Source organism: Dicentrarchus labrax, unplaced genomic scaffold (assembly GCF_905237075.1).
Source record: "Dicentrarchus labrax unplaced genomic scaffold, dlabrax2021, whole genome shotgun sequence".
In the NCBI taxonomy this organism is placed as follows: Eukaryota; Metazoa; Chordata; class Actinopteri; family Moronidae; genus Dicentrarchus; species Dicentrarchus labrax.
The window spans coordinates 23,660,454-23,676,781 of record NW_026136713.1 but is presented as its reverse complement, the minus strand read 5'-3'; the positions used below and the strand labels follow the sequence as shown (position 1 = coordinate 23,676,781).

At 43.2% G+C, this 16,328-nt stretch overlaps 1 long non-coding RNA gene across 1 annotated transcript; it reads right to left on the bottom strand.

Annotated features, from left to right (window-relative positions):
• Nucleotides 1-3,943: 3,943 nt before the first annotated feature.
• LOC127374738 (uncharacterized) lies at nucleotides 3,944-12,376 on the bottom strand. The gene is made up of 3 exons (XR_007887252.1): nucleotides 12,311-12,376; nucleotides 4,873-4,941; nucleotides 3,944-4,776 (listed from the first exon to the last, which is right to left on the bottom strand). It is a non-coding gene; the product is annotated as an uncharacterized LOC127374738 (long non-coding RNA).
• Between the last annotated feature and the right edge of the window lie 3,952 nt (nucleotides 12,377-16,328).

Genomic DNA, 16,328 nt, shown 5'->3' with positions numbered 1-16,328 from the left:
AGGGAGCAGCAGACATTTTGTTTTCAGTTTGGCACGGCCCTCTGAGGGAGCCACATGTCCCCAGAGGGGCTCATTGTTAGGGGATACTTACCTCAACTAAACTAAATACTCACCTCCACTAAAGGGATTACTTACCTCCACTAAAGGGAATACTTACCTCAACCAAAGGGAATACTTACCTCACCATAAGGGGATACTTACCTCTACCTGAAAAAAAGAAATAAAGAATACCTGTATGTCATGGCCGCCTGAAGAAGTCCCAAGAAGCGGACGAAACGTCGCGAGCGAACGCCACCTGACATACAAGAGAGAGAACACAGCAGGTTAACCAAAGCACATGGAGGAAATTTAAAGGAACCACACAACAAAAAACAAAAACATGTAAAAACTGCCAAACTTAATACTTCATATAACAAAGGCGAAACCAGTCTAATATAACTCATAGAACGAGTATATAAAACCTCTTTAGAGAAGATGGGGACGGAGAGCTGGCCATCCACAGGGTGGAGAGTGCACTTTGGGGGCCTCCACTTAGGTGGAGCCCCCAACCCCAACCCAAACCTAACCAGCCAGGGCCTCCTGTGGATCAATGGTCAGTGCTCCTATCCATACTAAGCTATATTAAGCTAAACCTAGTCTAAGTCCCACACTCTATCCCATCTAACCCCAGCCCATACATTTCTGAACTAACCCTAACCAATTGGACCTATACTAAGCCCCTTTTGTGGCCCTAACCCTAACATTCAAGGCCTGACTCAATTTCAACCCCCCACCCTGACCCCAAAACACTGGCCTTAACTTATTCAAACCTCAGTGAAGGACATTTATAACCCATATAATGGATGAAGCCACTAACTACAGTAGGCATTGATAATACTATGGATGAAGTGTAGCCATTAAAGGGAGGCACACATACCCAATGGAGAAAGTGTAAATCATAGATATGAACACTATATAAGTTAAAGGATAAAGAATTGGAGCCAGGGAAAAAGGATTTTTAATTGAAAAAGGCATGAGAAAGAAGGGTACATAAAAAAATCACTACATTGACACCAGGAGCAACACGAACTTTCAGAAAGGGAGGGGCTATGAGTACAAAAGGGAGCAGCAGACATTTTGTTTTCAGTTTGGCACGGCCCTCTGAGGGAGCCACATGTCCCCAGAGGGGCTCATTGTTAGGGGATACTTACCTCAACTAAACTAAATACTCACCTCCACTAAAGGGATTACTTACCTCCACTAAAGGGAATACTTACCTCAACCAAAGGGAATACTTACCTCACCATAAGGGGATACTTACCTCTACCTGAAAAAAAGAAATAAAGAATACCTGTATGTCATGGCCGCCTGAAGAAGTCCCAAGAAGCGGACGAAACGTCGCGAGCGAACGCCACCTGACATACAAGAGAGAGAACACAGCAGGTTAACCAAAGCACATGGAGGAAATTTAAAGGAACCACACAACAAAAAAAAAAAACATGTAAAAACTGCCAAACTTAATACTTCATATAACAAAGGCGAAACCAGTCTAATATAACTCATAGAACGAGTATATAAAACCTCTTTAGAGAAGATGGGGACGGAGAGCTGGCCATCCACAGGGTGGAGAGTGCACTTTGGGGGCCTCCACTTAGGTGGAGCCCCCAACCCCAACCCAAACCTAACCCTAACCCCTAACCCTAACCCTAACCCTAACCCTAACCCTGCCATAATCTGACCCTTCTGAACACGCAGGAACACTTGTCCCCGAGTCTCTACGACCTACGCTTGCCGAGATACAAGGATTTTCACCTCTATTTCCGGAATTACGCCCACTTCCGGTTATCACCGGAAGTCGAGACTGACACCCAAAGAAGCGGAAGGAAAAAATGAACAGATTGAACCTGCTTTGATCTCTCTACAACCTTCCTGTGAGGAGACACATGCTCATTAGACCAATGTCTAATGTTGCACTCATCCCTATTCCTTCTTCTTTCCTCTTCTAATATGGCCCATGACAGCAGGTGGGCGATGGTCTGGGGACTGACATGCGTCGGCCAGTGCACTTCCTCTGTCTCCCACAAAACTATGTTGTTGTTGGTCAACATAGGGAGAGACTCTGAGTAGTTATCTACTAAGACCTAACCCTAACCCAAACTTTTCCAGATCTAATTGGAATTCGTTTGTGTATATCGAGAAAAGTAATGGGGATAAAATAGTGCCCTGCGGGGCACCAGTATTAAGCACAATGATGTCGGACCGAGTATTATTGACCAGAACCTGTTGAGGGCGGTCAGAGAGAAAGTCCCTAACAAGCTGGATAATACCACCGTTTACTCCTATATCAATAAGTCTCTGCAGCAGGATGTGAATCTGCATGCTATTAAAAGCAGAAGTGAAATCGATTAACAAGCAAGGTGGGATGGGACTTGAAGTTGCCTTGACAGGGTGTGGAACATACTGACAGTTGCGTCATCAGTTCCCCTCTGAAATTAAGCAAACTGGAGATGATCTAAGCTGTTAGAAACAGACGCTGTAATTTGTCTGCTTATAACTCTCTCAAAACATTTTCCCAAGATAGAAGTAAGAGCAATGGGCCTGAAATCTTTTAATTCGGTAGCTCCAGGCCTTTTGGGGAGAGGCATGATATAAGACATTTTCCATAATTTGGGCATTTTTAGAGAATTGAGCAAATACTGAAATAACTCCAACATAATACCTTTAAGTGCATGAACATTTTCTTTTAAAACTCTACCTCTGAGGCCATCTAGCCCCGGGGCCGAGTTGGGCTTGATACTAGACAGGCCGGCTACAATCTCATGTTGTTTAGTGTAATAGGGGCATATCCCAAAATGGACCTGCACGCACTATCACGTTCAGCACTGAAATCATTCTTGTCAAAACTACTGAAAAAGACATTTAGATCGTATGCAAAAGATGGAGAGGGGTGTGACAGGGGGTACGCTTCTGCTTAGTTTCCCTGCCCATCATCACATTTAAACCTTCCCATGCTTTCTTGGGATTTCCTGAGAAATAGTGATATTCAATTTTATCCTTGTATTCTATTTTTGCTTTACTCAGTTTAGATCTTAGTTCACATCTTTTTTCCTTAAGTAACTCAATATAGCCATTTTTAAAAGCACATTTTTTCTCACAAATACATTCCTTAAGATCACTAGACATCCATAAATTGTTATTAGGAAATATTCTAACAGTTTTTGTTCGAATGATTTTACTTTCATTAAACAACAGATAGGATGTAAAAGTGTCAATTAGTTCACGAGGAGTGTCACATGAGTTAAGAAAAAGCCAGTCGGAGGTCTCCAACTTGCATCTCATCTCCTCCATACAGTCCTCAGTCCAGGTCTCTATTTCCTTAGTCACTGTCTTTTCCCGTCTCAGTTTAGCCCTGTAACGTGGAAATAGATGAATGACATTGTGGTCAGACTTCCCCAAGGCAGGCATACAGGTGGATTTATAGGCGTCTGGTATATTGCCATAGCACTTATCCAGGGTATGTGTCAGGCGGGTCGGACGTATTGATGTAAAGTGGGTAGATAATCGGACAGGTCACAAGAGTTAAAGTCCCCGAGCAACAGGACGGGTTGGTTAACTGCGCAGGACAGGGCGATGTTATAGCTCTCGGCTATCCTGGCCGCAGCTCCCACGAAGTCCGGCCCAGGTACATAGGCCAATATGATTGTAATCTGGCCAAACTCTCTCGGGAGGTAGAAGGGACGAAATGAGACCACCAGGATTTCATAGTCATGTGTGCACACACGTTCCCGGATGGTGTACTGGGTAGCCCAGCGTGCATCCATGTAGACACACAAGCCACCGCCAATAGATTTCCGTGACGAATTACTGTCTCTGTCAGCCCGAATAATTGTGTAACCCGACAAGTTGGGGTCTGACATCTCCTCTTTCAACCAGCTTTCAGTAAAAAAGATTCAATTCAATTCAATTCAATTCAAATCAATTTTATTTGTATAGCGCCAATTCATAACAGAAGTTATCTCAGGACACTTTTCAAATAGAGCAGGTCTAGACCGAACTCTTTAAAACATTAATTACAGAGACCCAACAGTACCACCATGAGCAAGCACTTGGCGACAAGGGCAAGGAAAAACTGCCTGTTAAAAGGCAGAAACCTAGGACAGATCCTCCGGCTCTAGGTGGGTGGTCGTCTGTCTCAACCAGTTGGGGTGAGAGAGCGAGAAAGAGAGAGACAGACAGACGATGAGATTGCTCTGATGGAACTCGTTATCGTATTGAACTTTAGCGATCAGTTCATTCATCTTGTTGCTCAAAGAGCGAACATTAGAAAATGTTATTACCGGTAGAGGATGTCTGCTGCCGCGCCTCCTTAGTCTTTCTCTCACTCCACCTCTCGATCCTCTTTCCTTTATTTTAGTCCCTTGTTTTGAGTTGTGGGTACTTGAGCAGTGGCTCCAGCCCAGAGTCTCCCGGTTTAATTGAGTGCCTGAGTGACAGCAGCTGGTCCCGCGTGTAAGTGAGGATGCCAACTTTTCCGTGTAAACTCCATACTTCTGCGATTAAACTGCTGAGAAGGCACACAGCCAACCAAAGTAGCATGACGTCGCTGAGCTTCATTTTGCCACAAAGAGAATGCGGGCTCGATCACTTAAAACAACAATAAAACATGAAAATGACAGGAGACGAGACAGACAGGTGAGACACTGGGTCAGCAGCAGAGCCGCGCCCCTGACTTGAGAAGAACATTTTCAACATTGCCAACATTTTCATGGCCGAATGGGAGTCCTCCGCCCTGGCAGCCTGCAACAAAAAGCCATTACATTATTATAGATATCTGGATGACATCTGGGGGGTCTGGCCCCACTCTATGGAAGAATTTGACTAATTTGTACTTACCTTGAATAATCACAACCCATCCATCACACTGAAGTCCACCACGTCAGTGGACTTCCTGGATACCACCACCTACAAAGGGAACAATCAGAATCAGAATCAGAAATACTTTAATAATCCCAGAGGGAAATTATTTTCGTTACAACACTCCAGATATACAAACAACATATTATACAAACAACATATATATATATATATACAACATTCAGCACAAAAAAATATAAATATATATATATATATAACTATATATATATACAAGATCAAATGTACAGTAACTAAATGTGCAAAAGTGCAAAAGAATAATAGTCTACGTTTTGAGTTCAGAATTACAGAGGGGGGGTGTCTGACTCTCTGAGGGAGGCGTTGTAGAGATTGATGACCACAGGCAGGAATGATTTCCTGTGGCGCTCTGTGGTGCATCTGGGTGAGAGGAGTCTTCTGCTGAAGGTGCTCCTCTGCTGGGCCAGTGTGTTGTAGAGAGGGTGAGAGACATTGTCCAAGATGGACTGAAGCCTGGACAGCATCCTCCTCTCTGCCACGGTCGTCAGGGTGTCCAGCTCGTCCCCTACGACATCACCGGCCCCCCTGATCAGCTTGTTTAGTCTGTTGTTATCAGTGACCCTCAGCCCACTGCCCCAGCATGTAACAGCGAAGAAGATCGTACTGGCCACAACAGACTCATAGAACATCCTCAGCATCGTCCGGCAGATGTTAAAGGACCTCAGCCTCCTTAGGAAAAAGAGTCAGCTTTGGCCCTTTTTGTAGACCGCCTCAGTGTTTCTAGTCCAGTCCAGCTTATTATTAAAGTACACCCCCAGGTACTTATACTCCTCCACAGTGTCCACAGGTACCCCCTGGATGGAAACAGGGGTCACTGGTGTTTTTGCCCTCCTCAGATCCACAATGAGCTCCTTCGTCTTTGTCACATTGAGCTGTAGATGGTTCAGCTCAGTCCAAGTGACAAAGCTGCCCACCACAGTCCTGTATTCACTGTCATCACCATTATCTATGCAGCCAACTATTGCTGAGTCATCAGAAAACTTCTGAAGGTGGCAGGACTCGGTGCAATAGTTGAAGTCTGAGGTGAAGAGGGTGAAGAGGAAGGGAGAGAGGACAGTCCCCTGTGGGGCCCCAGTGTTGCTGACCACCCTGTCAGACACACAGTTCTGTAGGCATACGTACTGTGGTCTGCCCGTCAGGTAATCAACAATCCAGGACACGATGGGGGCCTCCACCTGCATCGCAGCCATCTTCTCACCCAGTAGAGCCGGACGGATGGTATTGAAAGCATTGGAGAAATCAAAGAACATGACTCTCACAGTGCTCGCTGGCTTATCCAGATGAGGGTAGACGCTGTTCAGCAGGTAGATGATGCTGCCCTCAACTCCCAGGCGGGGCTGGTAGGCGAACTGCAGTGGATCAGTGAAGGGCCTGACCATAGGCCTTAGCTGCTCCAGGACGAGTCTCTCCAGTGTCTTCATGATATGGGACGTCAGAGCCACCGGTCTGTAGTGCTTAGGGCTGCTGGGACGCGGCGTCTTTGGCACAGGAACGAGGCAGGACGTCTTCCACAGCACGGGGACCCTCTGGAGGTGCTCAGGCTGAAGACTTGACTAAGTACTCCACACAGCTGGGGGGCACAGGCTGTAAGCATCCTGGGAAGTACACCATCAGGGCCTGCAGCTTTGCCGGAGTGGAGTCTTTTCAACTGTCTTCTCACCAGGTCAGGCGTGAAGGGCACTGTAGAGGTGACAGTGGGGGGAGGGGTGAGGTCCTCAGGTTGTGGAGGACATGTTGTAGAGCAGGGGGGAGGGGTGGAGTAGGTGGGTGTGAATTGAGGTGGTGAGGAGCAGACAAGGGGTCTGTAAGGAGGAGGAGTAGGGGGAGATAAAGTGGCAGTTGTTGGGTAGCCAGCAGCAGAGACTTGTGGGGGATGGGCCGCAGTATCAAACCTATTGAAAAATAGGTTCAGTTCATTGGCCCGGTCGACATGGCCCTCCAACCCCATGCCACCAGTCTTCTGGAACCCAGGGATGGTTCTCATGCCACTCCACACATCCCTCATGTTGTTTCGCTGGAGTTTATTCTCCAGCTTTCTCCTATACTTGTCTTTTGCCTCCCTGATTTTGATTTGGAGTACCCCCTGCACTCTCCTCACCTCATCACGGTTGCCATCTCTGAACGCCCTCTTCTTCTCATTCAGAATGGCCTTAGTGTCCTTAGTGATCCAAGGTTAATTGTTGGCGTAGCAGGTTACAGTCTGAACTGGGACATTGCAGTCCACACAGAAGTTGATATAGTCCGTGATGCACTCTGTGAGCCCATCAATGTCCTCCCCGTGGGGCTCACAGAGTGCAGGCCAGTCAGTCACTTCAAAGCAGGCCTGCAGTGTCTCATAAGCCTCCTCCGACCACCTCCTCACAGTCCTTGTGGTCGTAGGCTTCCTCTTCACCAGAGGCACATAGCAGGGTTTGAGGTGAACCAGGTTGTGATCTGACCTGCCCAGAGGAAGGAGAGAAGAGGAGATGTATGCATCCTTAATGTTAGCATACATCAGGTCCAGGGTCCTCTCCTCTCTTGTAGGACAGCTCACGTATTGTTTGAAGGTCGGCAGAACTCTATCCATGGTGACGTGGTTAAAGTCTCCCGACATAATGATGAGGGCACTGGGGTGTTGAGTCTGTAGTTTGGAGATGGTGGTGTGTATGATGCTGCAGGCAGATGTTGGGTTTGCAGAGGGAGGGATGTACAGGACTGCAATGATGACGTGCAGGATCTCTCTAGGCAGATGGTATGGACGAAGTCCAACGGCCAGCAATTCAACATCCGGGCTACAGAGCTGTTCTTTAATGGTGATATGCCCCGGCTTACACCATCTGCTCTTTACTAGAATGGCAAGCCCCCCTCCTTTCCGCTTACCACTCCTGGTATCCCGGTCTGCCCGGACGGTGTGGAAGCCATCAACGGAGACGATCTGGTCCGTAATGTCCCTGTGCAGCCATGTCTCTGTGAAACACATCAGACCGCACTCACGGTACTCCGGGTGGCTCCGTGTCAGCGCCGTTAGCTCGTCCATTTTGTTGCTAAGGGACCGTACGTTTCCCATAACAACAGAGGGGAGACAACGCTTAAATCTTCTCCTCTCCATAAACCTGTCCCGTCTCGACCCTCCTTTCATCCCCCAACGTTGTTTCCCTCCTCTGCAACCTCGGTGTGTTTTCCTCCAGAGTTAAGGTGGTATTTCAGCTGGTCTGGCCACTACGCCAGCCGGCATTAGTGCGATCAGCTGTTCTCCAGAGTAAACAAAGGCAGCGTGTCCCGGTGGAAGCGGCATGATAAAAACAACACGAAGAAAAGCATGAAAACTCTCTGAAAACAACCTCGTTAGACAGGACAAAACTTCACAGAGTTACAGTGAAGAAACAAGAACAGACAAAAGAAAATAAAAGTTAAGAAAGTTAAGTTAAGCTATCGATCTTCATCAGTTAACTTCAATCATTTCTTCATCGAAGCCATCAACCTGTCTATTAGACCTGATCCCAACTAGGCTGCTTAAAGAAGTTGTTCCCTTAATTGGCACTTCTTTACTGGATATGATTAATCTTTCTTTATTATCAGGATATGTACCACAGTCCTTTAAAGTAGCTGTAATTAAACCCCTTCTTAAAAAGCCCACTCTTGACCCAGGGGTTTTAGCCAACTATAGACCGATTTCTAACCTCCCCTTCCTCTCTAAGATTCTGGAGAAAGTAGTCACCAAAGAGTTGTGTGACTTTCTACATAACAGTAGTTTATTTGAGGATTTTCAGTCAGGATTTAGAGTTCATCACAGCACAGAGACAGCTCTGGTTAAAGTTAATAATGACCTTCTGATTGCTTCTGACAATGGACTTGTCTCTGTACTTGTATTATTAGATCTTAGTGCTGCATTTGACACCATTGACCATAATATTCTTTTACAGAGACTTGAGCATCAAATTGGCATTAAAGGAACCGCACTAAGCTGGTTTAAGTCATATTTATCAGATCGTTCGCAGTTTGTACATGTTAACGATGAATCTTCAATAAATACTACAGTTAGTCATGGAGTTCCACAAGGTTCTGTACTTGGACCAATACTATTTACTTTATATATGCTCCCTTTAGGCAACATTATTAGGAATCACTCCATTAACTTTCACTGTTATGCAGATGATACGCAGTTATATCTATCGATCAAGCCCGATGAAATTAATCAATTATCTAAATTACAAACATGTCTTAAGGACATAAAATCCTGGATGACCTGCAATTTTCTCATGTTAAACTCAGAAAAAGACGAAATTCTTGTTCTTGGCCCCAAAAACCTTAGAGACTCACTGTCTAAAGATATAGTTACTCTAGATGGCATTAACTTGGCCTCTAGCACCACTGTCAGGAATCTTGGAGTTATCTTTTATCAGGATTTGTCATTTAACTCCCACATCAAGCAGACCTCTAGGACTGCCTTCTTTCATTTACGTAATATTAGAAAAATTAGACACATACTATCACAGACAGATGCAGAAAAACTAATCCATGCATTTGTTACTTCAAGGCTGGATTACTGCAATTCTTCATTATCAGGTTGCCCCAATAAGTCCATTAAAACGCTCCAATTAATTCAGAACGCTGCAGCACGAGTACTGACAGGAACTAGAAAAAGAGATCACATCTCTCCTGTACTAGCTTCTCTGCATTGGCTCCCTGTAAAATGTAGAATAGAATTTAAAATCCTCCTCCTCACCTATAAAGCTCTTCATGGTCAGGCCCCTTCACATCTTAAAGAGCTCATAGTACCCTATTACCCCACTAGAACACTACATTCTCTGAATGCTGGGCTACTTGTGGTTCCTATAGTCTCTAAAAGTAGAACAGGAGCCAGAGCCTTCAGTTACCAAGCTCCTCTCCTGTGGAACCAGCTTCCAGTTGTGGTTCGGGAGGCAGACACCCTCACCACATTCAAGAGTAGGCTTAAGACATTCCTCTTTGATAAAGCTTATAGTTAGGGCTGGATCAGGTGAGTCCTGAACCATCCCTTAGTTATGCTGCTATAGGCCTAGACTATCCGGGGATTTCGCATGGTGCACTGAGCTCCTCCCTTCCTCTCTCTTTCTGCACTCATTCATGTTCCATTAATGCATGTTACTAACTTCACTTTTTCCCCGGAGTTCTTGTGCTTTCTCGTCTTGCAGGTTCTTGTCGATCCAGGTGGAGCCTCCTGCCATGGTCCTGCTAGATTGCCATTGCCAATACTGTTGTTGCTGTGCACCTGTCTGTCTGTCTGTCCGTCTGTCTCTCGCTCTCTCTCTCTCTGTCTCTCTCTCTCTCACCCCAACTGGTCGAGACAGACGACCACTCACCTAGAGCCGGAGGATCTGTCCTAGGTTCCTGCCTTTTAACAGGCAGTTTTTCCTTGCCCTTGTCGCCAAGTGCTTGCTCATGGTGGTACTGTTGGGTCTCTGTAAATAATGTTTTAAAGAGTTCGGTCTAGACCTGCTCTATTTGAAAAGTGTCCTGAGATAACTTCTGTTATGAATTGACGCTATACAAATAAAATTGAATTGAATTGAATTGAATTGAATGTATAGGCCATTATTAGAAAATGAATTTGTTGTGAGTTTTTATAGAACATCTGCTAACACAGTCACTAATCATTAATACATGTCTGAATAGTGGATGTGCAAGTGCATGCAGAAATGTACAGTACAATGAAGATTAAAACATTTATAACTGTGATTATAAACCACATAGAAATGACTATTTACAGCAGAATCATGCTTTATAAATGATGAATTCAGTATTTACTAATCCATAACTAATGTGCTTATCAATGATGAATAAAACATTTTTAACTGTGTTTATAAACTACATACTAATGTGTATTCATGCGTTATAAATGATGATTTCATTATTTATTTATGCCTAACTAATGCTTAATAATGCTTTGGCACGCTCAGCTGAAAAAAAAAGTGGTGCGCGACCTGGCACGACCCGGCCTAAACCCTGGCGCGCCAGTGAGATCTACGTGATTTTAACATCACATTGTCACGCGACAGGTCGGGAACAGCGAGTATATAACAGCCTTTAGAGGGGCTGCTGGGGGTGGGGGAGTTAGAGTTGAACATTTGCGTACAGCAGGTCCAAAGTCTTATTTTCTGTTACTTCTGTTATGAATTGGCGCTATACAAATAAAATTGAATTGAATTGAATTGAATTTTCACCGGTGGTGCATGTGACAAATTGGTGGAAGTTTGGGAGCGTGGATGAGAGAGAAACGTGGTTGAAGTCCTCTGTGATGATGATGAAGGCCCCAGGGTGTTTTGTTTGCTGTCCTTCAGTCACAGTGTGGATGACGCTGCTTCTGCGTTCCCAGACGGAGGAATGTAAACAGTGATGAAAACACACTGGAAAACACTTCCCTCAGCAAATAATATGGACGTAGTCCAACTGCGACAAGCTTGACGTCCGGGCTGCAGACACGCTCTTTCACAGAAACGTGCCCGGGGTTACACCACCTGTTGTTTACGAGCACGCCGAGCCCCCCTCCTTTCTTCTTGCCAGTCGTGGTGGTGTCCCTGTCGGCTTGAGCCGTCTGGAAGCCAGGAATGGTAACGTTGGAGTCCGGCATCTGCTCATGTAGCCACGTTTCCGTGAAACACATGATACTAGACTTCCTGTACTCCCTGTGTGTCCTGGTGAGCGCTTCCAGTTCGTCTACTTTATTTGCGAACGTTTCCACTGATGACTGCAGGGATGTAGAGTTTAAACTTTCTCTTCTTCATCCTCCGTTTAACCCCCACTTTGCAGCCTTGCCGTCTCCTCTTTAGCTCCTCTGGTATGGTGGGTCTCTTTCCGGCCAAGAGGGTTGGGTGCCTCAGGGCAATCAGCTGGTCGTGGGTGTAAACAATGCCAGCAGTGTTGCAGGCATGGCTCCCAGTTATCCGGAGAGACCCAAGTGCAATAAAAAGTAGTAAAAAGTTCCCAATCCACTGAAAAAGCATCTCCACATTATGTGGTGCGAAGATGCAGGGCAGTGTACAAATAAAGATAAAAAAACAAGCTACAAAACAACTAAAAACACAAAAAACGACAGTAATACCCAGAGCTTCTACAACAGGCTCCCGCTAGGATGGTGCCATCTTGAAAGGCATATGAAATAATGAAGGTATCTCTTTAATTCACACTGAAATTATGAACTAATTATTTTAACAGAATGTCACACAGGTCCATTTAATTTTTCATGACATGCATGAAGTATTGAGCAGCCAACATTCAAATTGTCTAACAGATTATATGAGTTAAAATCTGTGTTAATTCAAAGTTGTTTATGTGCACATTACACAGACTTGACATCTGTCCCTTTTGATTATTATTTATTGGAACTTTTTTAAATAATAAATCTGGCGCCCTGGTAGCTCACCTGGTAGAGCTTGCTCCTCATGTACCCAGGTTGGATTCCAGTCTGTCATCACCTCTCTCTTCCCACTTTCCTGTCTTTGCTTCTGCAGTCCCTGTCGAAATTAAAACAAAATGACCAAAATTAAATAAAATAATTAAAATAATAAATGAATCTTTCTTTGCTACCCAGCTATCCAAATTTAGTTGTGACATAAAACACACTATTGCACTTCCAGAAGATTAATCAGGGCAAGATGGCTCCACCAGGTGGCCAAACCGGGAAGCAGCACAGCTTTGCTAGAAACTTGCACTGTGTTTACTGTAATTCTCCCTACACATGCATGCACATGAATAAGGGGCTGTGTAAGGCACTTGACAGACATGAGCCAGAGGTATCTAAGTGGCAGCCATGATAATGAATATGATCTTAATACGAAATTAGACATTACCATTGTAAAAAAAATGTGACAATGTGGTTGACTCTTAGCTCCCATTGAATGGTGACATCTGGGAACAAAGTGCAAAGTGCACCTATGTCCCAGAAGGGGATGTGGTCCCTGCTGACATTTGGGTTGACAATTGAAAACACTTATCAATTCATGCAAAGTTTCCCAAATGGACAATTGGAGGTAGCAAAAAAGGAGTGTTTAAACAAATGGAACCATATTATCCTAAAGTTATAACTCATGCCTATGTTCAATGTTTTGTGGGGTTAACACCCTAAAAAGACAAAATATGCAGCAATAACTAAAATGCTTCACACTTGGCCACCAAAATGATGTAGCAAGAATACCATGAAATAATTTATGTAGCAGTTTGACTACCTTTAATATCAAATGTCTGGGTGAACAGAAACAATCAATATTGATATTTAATAATATCATTTAAATTAGCATTAGATTCACCTCAAACCACCTGGTTGTTATCTGAATGTGTTCTAGGGAGGGAAGCCCCCTTTTCAGGTAATGGTTGTGCTTGGTGACATTTTTCATGGACAGTTAAACTGTAAGTGACTAAATAAAATATGACACTGAGTGTGATTTCTCAGATTCTGGTCTCTGGGTTCAGGTTTGATTCACTGAACAGGGAATTACACATTTATGCCACAAACAGAAATCTTTATTGATGGAAGATTACAATGAAAAATGTCTTTACAGAAATATGAAAATATAAAACACAGCATTATAAAAGAAGTGTGTTGGAATTATATGGCTGCAGTCATGAGTGTGTGTTTATGTATTTGCATGTTTTTGTATGTGTGCGCTACACGCTAACGGCTACATTCAAACAAAAGTCAAAGATGCCTGTGATGATGTCATCGGTTACGTAGGAGTCTGATGATGTCATCAGTCAGGGACAAGTGAGATGATGATGTCATCCTCAGCAGGGCCCATCCTTCACAATCAAAATGTCAGCATTTTTCTCCCTGAACAAACACAATCAATAATCAATAACTGATCACAAGGTTCCACTTATAATAACTGTTCCTGCATTTAAAGCTCCAGTGTGTAACATTAATATAACATCCATAGGTATGTTTTTATTAATCAGTTGAAAATAAGAATCGTTGTTTTAGAATGAGATGCTTTTATCTACCATGTTTCTACAGTAGCCCAGCACAGACAAACCAAACACTGTATCTAGATAGAGACTTTACTGTAGTTTATTATACATACTATTATAACATAGCCCGCTCTCATTCCCAAGTCGTCATATACGGACATAAGAGGTGTCCAGTGAGCAATCTGCAACTTCACCTCTAGATGCCACTAAATCGTACACACTGGTCCTTTAACATTGATGCAGATTCTGTCTTCTTTATATTTACAGTTTTCAGTTCAATAATTCACTTCATTAATCAGTGGTGGGATAATCAATATGTTATTATTAATATGTGAACTACCAGAGTGAAGAATTAAAGACTCACAGTCTGTGGACACAGAGAGAACATTCGTTGGGGTAAGTGATGCCATTACTGCCACACACCGGAGAGTAGTTCAGAGGACATGCTTGAGTCACGCTCATCCCCACACAGGAGGGCTTCAACAACAGCAATAATAATAACAACAACAACAACACGTTACACTTAAATCCACACTGATCATAAACCTGTGGGGATCAGTCAGCAGTTGGTTAAACTACTTAATCATAGAGATGCCCTACTCCAATCTCAACAACCAAAGGCATTTTAATGCTTGCTACAGGCTACATTAAGTTTTATGTATCCGATCCAACCAATTGTTTTACGTCAGCATTTCCTCCTGAAGCTTTCCTGCTTTTTGTGTAAAAAAATTAAGGAACAACTTTAATATTTTTCTTGATGCAGTGCAGAACTATTCAATTGTAAAGCCCATTGGATTGATGTCCCTAAATAATGACGTTGAATTGAATTGATCTCAGTTGATAGTAGTAGTAGTCTTACCCTCCTGTAGAGCCTGGATTTATCCTCAGCGTCTGAAACAGAGACATTAAAGTTTATCAGGTTAATTATAGCTTCTATTAGCTGTTTGTACATTTGACTCTCCTACCTAGACTTAACAGTGTTACCTGGACTGTAAAGTTTTCGGCAGTTACTAACACATTTTAAATGTTTTGAATAAACCAGGTTGCTCCATTAAAAGTGAAGAAATTAAGACTTTATGTATAAAAGTGTTCCCAGGAAACATCATAGTGCTGTCCAATGACAACTATGTAAACAGGAAATCACGCTCAGTTTTAGGAGGCTAACACAGTTAACTGTCAATCTGATAATGTTTAAATATAAATAATTTAATGTTAATGTTGTTTACACCTGCCATTGTTTATACACTGTTTAGAAATTGTACAACCTGACCCTGTGAGGGAGTTGAACCTGCTCAGATTTACCTTGTGGTTATTTAATGAAAGTCCGGGTTTTCACTGCTGTTAAAGTGGTACTACGACGGTGATTAAAGAGAAGACTGTCCAATGAAAATCTTATATTACTGATGGATTCACTCTGAGGACAATGAGCAGCCTTTGTTACTGCAGTCAGATTGAACTCCTTGTATGCTGAGTTCATGTCAGAGCTTTTCTGTTGTTCTCTCACTGACTCTGCTTTGTCATTTGATTAAATGCAACTGCAGTTCATTTACTTTAAAGTGGTAAATTATCAATAAAAATATCTCAGAAACTGACCTGTTAAAAATGAACCAACAGGGATTAAATGAAGAAAGTGAGTGTGAAAAGTTCTCCAGAGGTTATGGTTCCAATGTACTGAATGAAGTATTATATGAATGTAAAACTGCTCTTTGTCTGAAATCAGACATGGTGTCTGAATTAAAATCTGCTCCCTAAATCAGCGAGACTGAAGGCTCCCTGTGTGAATGTAATGCTACTGTTAGAATACGTGTACAGTCACCAGTATACACCAGAGGACTGTAGTACAAAGCCAGGTAACAGTCTTATCCAGGTAATTTCAGGAATAACTCTGTGACGTCTTGTGTAACTTCCAGGAAAACTCCTCTAGTTTACCCTGATGATGTTCAGTATCTGACCTTCTAGGACCACCATGCATCTGTTCTGTTCCCATTTAATCCTTATAAAGATCAGAGAGGCTATTTATGGTTGCAGTAATTCACAAAATAGAAATACTGTTTAATATCCATAGACTAGACCAATATACAGAACACTTTATGTCCAGAAGAATCAAGAGAGTGATTGGTGTGATTGACTGTACTCATATCCTCATTAGTGCCTCTGGGAGAACAAGAGGAGGATTATGTGAATACAAAGTCATTTCACACCAACACTAACTTTTGAGGCTCACAAATCTCTCTTGCTTTAATCCTTCATTAACGGGTCAGTTTTTGAGATATTTATCTTGTTAATTTATCACTTTAATCTTGTAAATGAACTCTAAAATGACAAAGTTAAATCTGAGCAGGTTCCACTTCCCTCGTAGTACAGCCTTCTGGCCCCGTTCAGTCTTACCTGCACAGAAGAAAACAGCAATACAGATGAGCAAAAGAGTCCTGCCAAACATCCTGAATAAAAACTCAGACAGTGAAATGGAACCAGCA